The 6,218-nt window shown below is 41.2% G+C and overlaps 1 pseudogene; it reads left to right on the forward strand.

Annotated features, from left to right (window-relative positions):
* Positions 1–1,850: 1,850 nt before the first annotated feature.
* Positions 1,851–5,977, forward strand: LOC137613175 (hydroperoxide isomerase ALOXE3-like; annotated as a pseudogene).
* Positions 5,978–6,218: the final 241 nt, after the last annotated feature.

A 6,218-nucleotide genomic window follows, 5' to 3' on the forward strand; every position in this document is an offset into this window, starting at 1 on the left:
CTTGGACTAATTGGCTGTGATTCCCCTGTGTATGGCCCTATAAATGTGGGCCGGGCCCACACCAGATTGCCTTCTAATGTTCACCTCACACATCTCACACTGCACTATACATGAAAACCTTTAGGCACATGTAGGGCACAGATAGGGTTTTGGGAACGGGTGGGGGCGAGGGCAGTGGGCTCGGTTGTGGGGCGGAATGCAGTGCTCTAGGGCGCTGCATCCTCCCCAATACATGCCCAACCCCAGGCCAGGCCGTGTGGCCTGGCCTGGGGTTCAGGCTGCAGGGGGCTGGCTTGGTGTTGCGGTGGGAATTGGCTGGTGCAGAGTCATCACTACGTTTGAGCGCAGGATGATTGTGATGAGTCTCTCTTCAAACATCACAATCTCATGCCCTCTATCTTCCTCCTGCACTGTTTTCCTCTGGTGGCGTATTCTATACTGTCAGGACTTCCACTAATCTGGTGTTTTATAACACTGGTATTAAGGTATCAGTTGTGAGGTATAATAAAACAGCTCAAACCTCTTCCACTCTAACAGCACTGCCTATCAATCCACTACCTTGTTTGTGTTTTCTTTCCCTGTCTTCTTTTGCTTCCCCCCTTAACTCACAGAGGTGCAGCACTTCCCTCTCTGGCTCACATAAGGAAATTCTAATTAAGACTGACAACTTAGTTCCCAGAGGGTGATGGTCACATGCACGCATTAAAACTTATAAAAGATTTTGCTGCAAGACTAAAACAAGCATTGATCTCATAAAAAGTAAAAACCCCGTTTATGGGGTTAAACTATGAGAATACACGCAGGCAAAAAAAATAAGCAATGTTGTCATGTTTGGTTTCATGTCTTCCTGTCATGATTATCATTCATGATATTCTTTTGTGATTGATTGCCAAGAGAGATGTGGCAGTAAAATACAATTAATGTTTGTATTTCATGTTTCCATTTACAGTATGTTTTGACCTCTTTACTGATGTGTCACGCTGATTTTGGATATTTCTGTTGCCAGTTATGGACAAATGAGCCATTTTGAATAAAGGATCTGGGCAAGATGAGTTGCTTCCTGAATGGTTCTTGACCGGTGTGGCGTCGGATCAGCCGTCGGTTCCAGAACGGGTCCGTGCCAGATCAGTCGCTTCATGAACGGTGCCGGACTGGGTCAGGATGGCTGAGTTGCTTTATGAACGGACCCGGATTAGCTCCACACTGGATCTGGTTTGGGTCCGTGGTCCTTGTACATTCTGGGTCCGTCCCGTTGTGCAAGGGGACTCCGTTTGCGGAGGCGATAGTGGAACCGGGGCGGTTCCGGGGAAGAGTGAAAAGACTACCTGAGGCACGTCCCAACATGCCCATTTTAGTGAAGTTAAAAAAGCCATACATGTTTTGATGGGTGGTCTAACGATGTGTGCATTTCTATTGTAGATTAGAAAAAGATTGGCTCAGCTCAGTTCACTTTATTCCTGTAAATCTAAACAAACTATATCTAATCTTATTCTTTTTTTGTTTTGTTTTTTAAAATCCAGCATGTTTACTGGCTTGGGAATAAAACATATATTACATTTTTTCAGTTCATCTGTGGTTGCCCTTCCTCAGCCACATACATTATGAACCAGATTTACAACTCCATTTAACCGCACCCCTTCCACCAGGTTTTAAGACAGCAGGTAGTGACAGAGAGTTTAAAACCTTGTTGAAAGAAGGAGAGAACAAGTACCCTATCACAAAGGGATAAGTAAAGAGCAGGTAAAGATTTGTCAAAGAGAAATAATCAACACAATCAATCTCGTGATTGCTTTCCTTTGTATTCATATACAGTCAATTATTTTTTCCCCAACAGTTTCGACTGTGTGACCATGGCTGAGTACAAGTTAGAGGTGACCACAAGTAACCTGAAATGTGCTGGAACATGGGATCACATCTTCGTCACCTTATTTGGATGTAAAGGACAGAGTGAGAGAACTGAGTTGGATAACTATGGTCTTGACTTTACAACTGGAGCAGTAAGTTGAACCAAGATTGACCTTCATGGACTGAGTGTTGTCAATTTCTTTGACACAAGTCAAAATTTGGCTGAATACAATTTAAAACAACACTGTAATGGGCCTCGATGGTGTGTTGGATATTTCAAGTCGTATTTTGCAGCAGAGTCTTATTGCCATGTGATCTTTTTCCTTTTCCTGTGTTCATGACATTTGTGTTTCCCTTTTGGTTCCTCACAAAGTCTTTGCTCAACTTGCTCAACTGTGTTGACTGTCCTCACATGGCTCAAGCTTTTTTACTCTGCACCACCTGTCTGTTATTGTCTCTTTTTTGGATTTATCATACACTGTAGAAGTCTAATTATATAATTTTGCCTTCATTCAATAATCTGCTACAGACACGTCACTTAAAACAATGTTTTAAGCAAACATTGCTTATTCTTTGCTTATATTTATGTTAATTCTTTTTACAAGACAGGGACCTACACCATTAAAACCAGTTTGCCTCTGGGGAAAATACTCCTGGTCAAGGTGGAGAAAGATCCATTCTTACTTCTCTCAGAGGATGAGTGGTACTTCAGCAAAGTAGTGGTGATGACTCTAGAGGGGGACAGGGTCCTTTTCCCCTGTTACAGATGGATCTCCAGGGGAGAGCTGGTGGAGCTGAGGGGAGGGAGAGGCCTGCTTCACATCAACTTAATCATGTTTATAGTTAATTTGGTTTCACATCTTTTGATAATTTTTGTGAAAATGTATGTTTGTGTCTTCACTGCAAAGCGATTAAACATTTTGAAGAGGACCATCCCTTGCTGACTGAACACCGGACGAAAGAGCTAAGGCATAAGAAAAACTTTTACCAGTGAGTTTTCATGTGTGATATACAGTGTAAAAGCTGAGGCTTTTCACTAAACATGTTCGCGTGTTCATTTATTTTTTAGATGGAAGACTCTTGCTGAAGGAGTATGTGAAATCAGCAGTTTCAATGATGTGTCTGAACTGCCAGCTGAAATCAGCATCTCTGATGTCAACTGACATTCTTAATACAAGGAAGTTGATGTTGGTTTATACAAATACATACAACACTGGATAATAATATGGTCATATTCTTAATGAGGGAAAATGTGCATTCCAAGGATTAATATCAGTCTGCTCTCTAAACCTTTTTCCTTTTCCTTTAATTTCAGTGGAATTGAACTCAAAATTAAGGGCTTGATCGGCTCTGCTAGAAAGTGGGAAAACCTTGATGACATGAAAAAAATCTTCTGGTTCAGAAGTACAACAAAATCAGGTAATTTTTACATTACATGTTACAGTACTGCAGCATAACTCACATGAGTCACTAATCTGACTAATCAGTAGTTGCACATGGTTCACTGCAGTGGCTCAGTGGTAGAGCACGCAGTCGTCCCATTCAAGATTCAAGATTGGCGGTTCAATTCCTGCTCCGCCCCAAAAAAAACCACCCAGAGTGTGAGCTGACAGTAGGAGGTGTAAGCTCGCACTCCCTAGCACTGCCAAGGCACCCTTGAGCAAGGCGCTGCCCCCTTTTCAAATTGCTCGTGAGGGGTGCACCATGAAGGAGCTGCCCGCCACAAAAGCTCCCCTTGCATGCCTACAGGCCCCCTTTTGTGTGCGTGTGCTACAGGGGCCTGTACTCACTAATATGTATGCATGCGTTTGAACTACTAATAGAGTGTGCCTTCTTAATTTCCCTTCGAGGATCAAATCAGTAAATTTAAAAAAAAAAAAAAGATGAAAACCCCCGAAACATTCAGAGTTCAGCTACTTATAGTGAGCACCAATTACCCCCAGAACACCCAATACCTGACCCAACTTGTTGGAATGCTCACAAGTGTACACATAAATACATTGTGAGTTCATTGTCTGCTCACACGTTCACAGAGATGTGGATAAAAGAAGGACTAAACACTGCAGATGACGCCAACAGGTAAGACCACATGAAGTCTGACATCAGAGCCAACTGTTAACTTAGTCTGAGATTTGCTGAGTCAATTTGACAGGATGTGAAATCTGAATCTATGGGATGTTAATGTCATATTTCACAGACCATTAGCATGAGGCTAAATCCTGTTGTCATGTTTGCATGACTGACCCTTAACCATGGTTCTCAGGCCAAATTAAGCTATATTCCATATTATGGATGACACAGCAATTTAAATATTTCATGTGTTTTTAAAGTTTGTATTAGATATGAATATTTAATTTAGGCCTACAATTAAGCAAAAATAATTTGCCCTGTTGATTTCTTACTTTTTCATGATAAAAAAAATAGAACGCCTATTTAAAATAGCTTCAATAATTTAAAAAATACAAGCACCTTTCTGACTCCATTCTCACATTTGAAAATCAATTATTAAAAACATTTAATTTCAAGATTTTCCTTATTTTTCAGAGTATGTTTCAGAGCACTGGCAGGAAGATAATTTTTATGGATATCAGTTCCTGAATGGAGTCAACCCCAATGCGATCAAACGCTGTTCAAAGCTTCCCTCAAACTTTTCAGTCACAGATGAGATGGTGAAGCCATTGCTGGAAGAGGGGACCTCTCTTCAGAGGGAGATCAAGGTATAGAAGCAGTGGTCTTTTATGCTCAATACTTTTTGTGTTGAGTGACATGTTTATGAGTGTGTTCATAATCAGTTGGAAATAGAGTCATGTCTTCAACACATTTTGCCCTCACAGAATGGTCATATTTTCATCTCTGACTAGAAAAAAATGTATGGAATACAAGCTAGACTATATTATGGTCAACGACTGCAAGTGACTTCTGGACTATGTTTGTTCTACTTGAACCCAGAAAGCAAGCTGATGCCAATAGCAATACAGGTATTTGACAAATGTATGATACAAACCCAAACTACCAAAAATATTGTGGAAAATAATATGAATGAATGCAAAAGGCTTTGAATTTAAAATCATTTTTACATTTATTATTTTCAAAAACAGTAAGATAATAGAATTAATTTAAAACTGATATTTTTTATTTTTACTTTAGTAACGATTTTGAATTTGCACCCTCCAGAAAAAATTCAGCAAACTGACAGAACTGAAAGATCTATTTTTCCCACATTCCAGTTGTATCAACAATCTTCTGCAGAGAACCCCATCTTCCTGCCCAGTGATCCTGAGACAGACTGGCTATTAGCTAAGATGTTTATTAAAAATGCAGATACCCTGGATCATCAAACAGTCAACCACCTAATGAACACTCACTTTCTGGGGGAGGTCTGTGCTGTAGCCACTCTCCGCTGCCTGCCTGAGATTCATCCTCTGCTCAAGGTAAAGCACTATTACACCACAGGGTTCTATTGTCAAACTTCACTAATAATACACTATTGCCTACTGTAGCCATCACTGAGTTTAAGAGGCTTCGGTATAAATTGAGTGATTGCAACCCTCTCTTTCTTTGTCTGCCTTGGATTGGCTCTGACACTGACACAACTATCAACCAATCAACCATGCATATTATCATTTATAATATTATCATTTAACACCAGCAATGGTACTGCTAGTAGTGTACTGTTGTGTCCTGTTACGATGTGTTACAGTGATTGACCGACTGTGGGCGCTGTGATTAGATTGATTAAAAAGATAGAGAAGAAAAATAAAGAGTAAGCACGTTGTCGATACCGAAGTCTCTCGGCTGCTTATTCTACATTTACATTGGCACCGAATACCACATTTTTGGCGACGAGGATGTCCGTTAACGTGCCCCTACCTGCTTGCGTTCTTGCCTTGTCCAGGTGAACCTGCTATTCCGTTCCCTACATGGATTAAAATGTTCGAAAACTACATGCTGGTCATCGATGCTGACGCATGGCCAGAAGCCAGAAAACGTGCAGTCCTTCTTCATGCACTTGGGACTGAGGGACAAAGATTATTTTATTGTCTACCGGAGTCAGGTACGACTCTTGCTACTGCTGTAGCAGCACTTGAGAGACATTTCGTTCCTAAAGTTAACGTGGTCGCGGAACGTCATAAGTTTCGCCAGAGAGCGCAGCGACCAGGTGAATCCGTAAACCAGTTCTTAGCATCTCTGAGAGAGTTAGCAACTTTTTGTGAGTTTGGCGACATGGAAGAACAAATGATTCGTGACCAGCTGATTGAACGCGCTGCAAATGCACGAGTAAGAGACAGACTTTTACTAGAAGCCGATCTCACACTGGATAAAGCTACTACGCTGGCTCTGCAGATTGAGTCCGGACTACGCAACGCGGGACT

This window comes from Antennarius striatus, chromosome 19 (assembly GCF_040054535.1).
Source record: "Antennarius striatus isolate MH-2024 chromosome 19, ASM4005453v1, whole genome shotgun sequence".
Classification (NCBI taxonomy): domain Eukaryota; kingdom Metazoa; phylum Chordata; class Actinopteri; order Lophiiformes; family Antennariidae; genus Antennarius; species Antennarius striatus.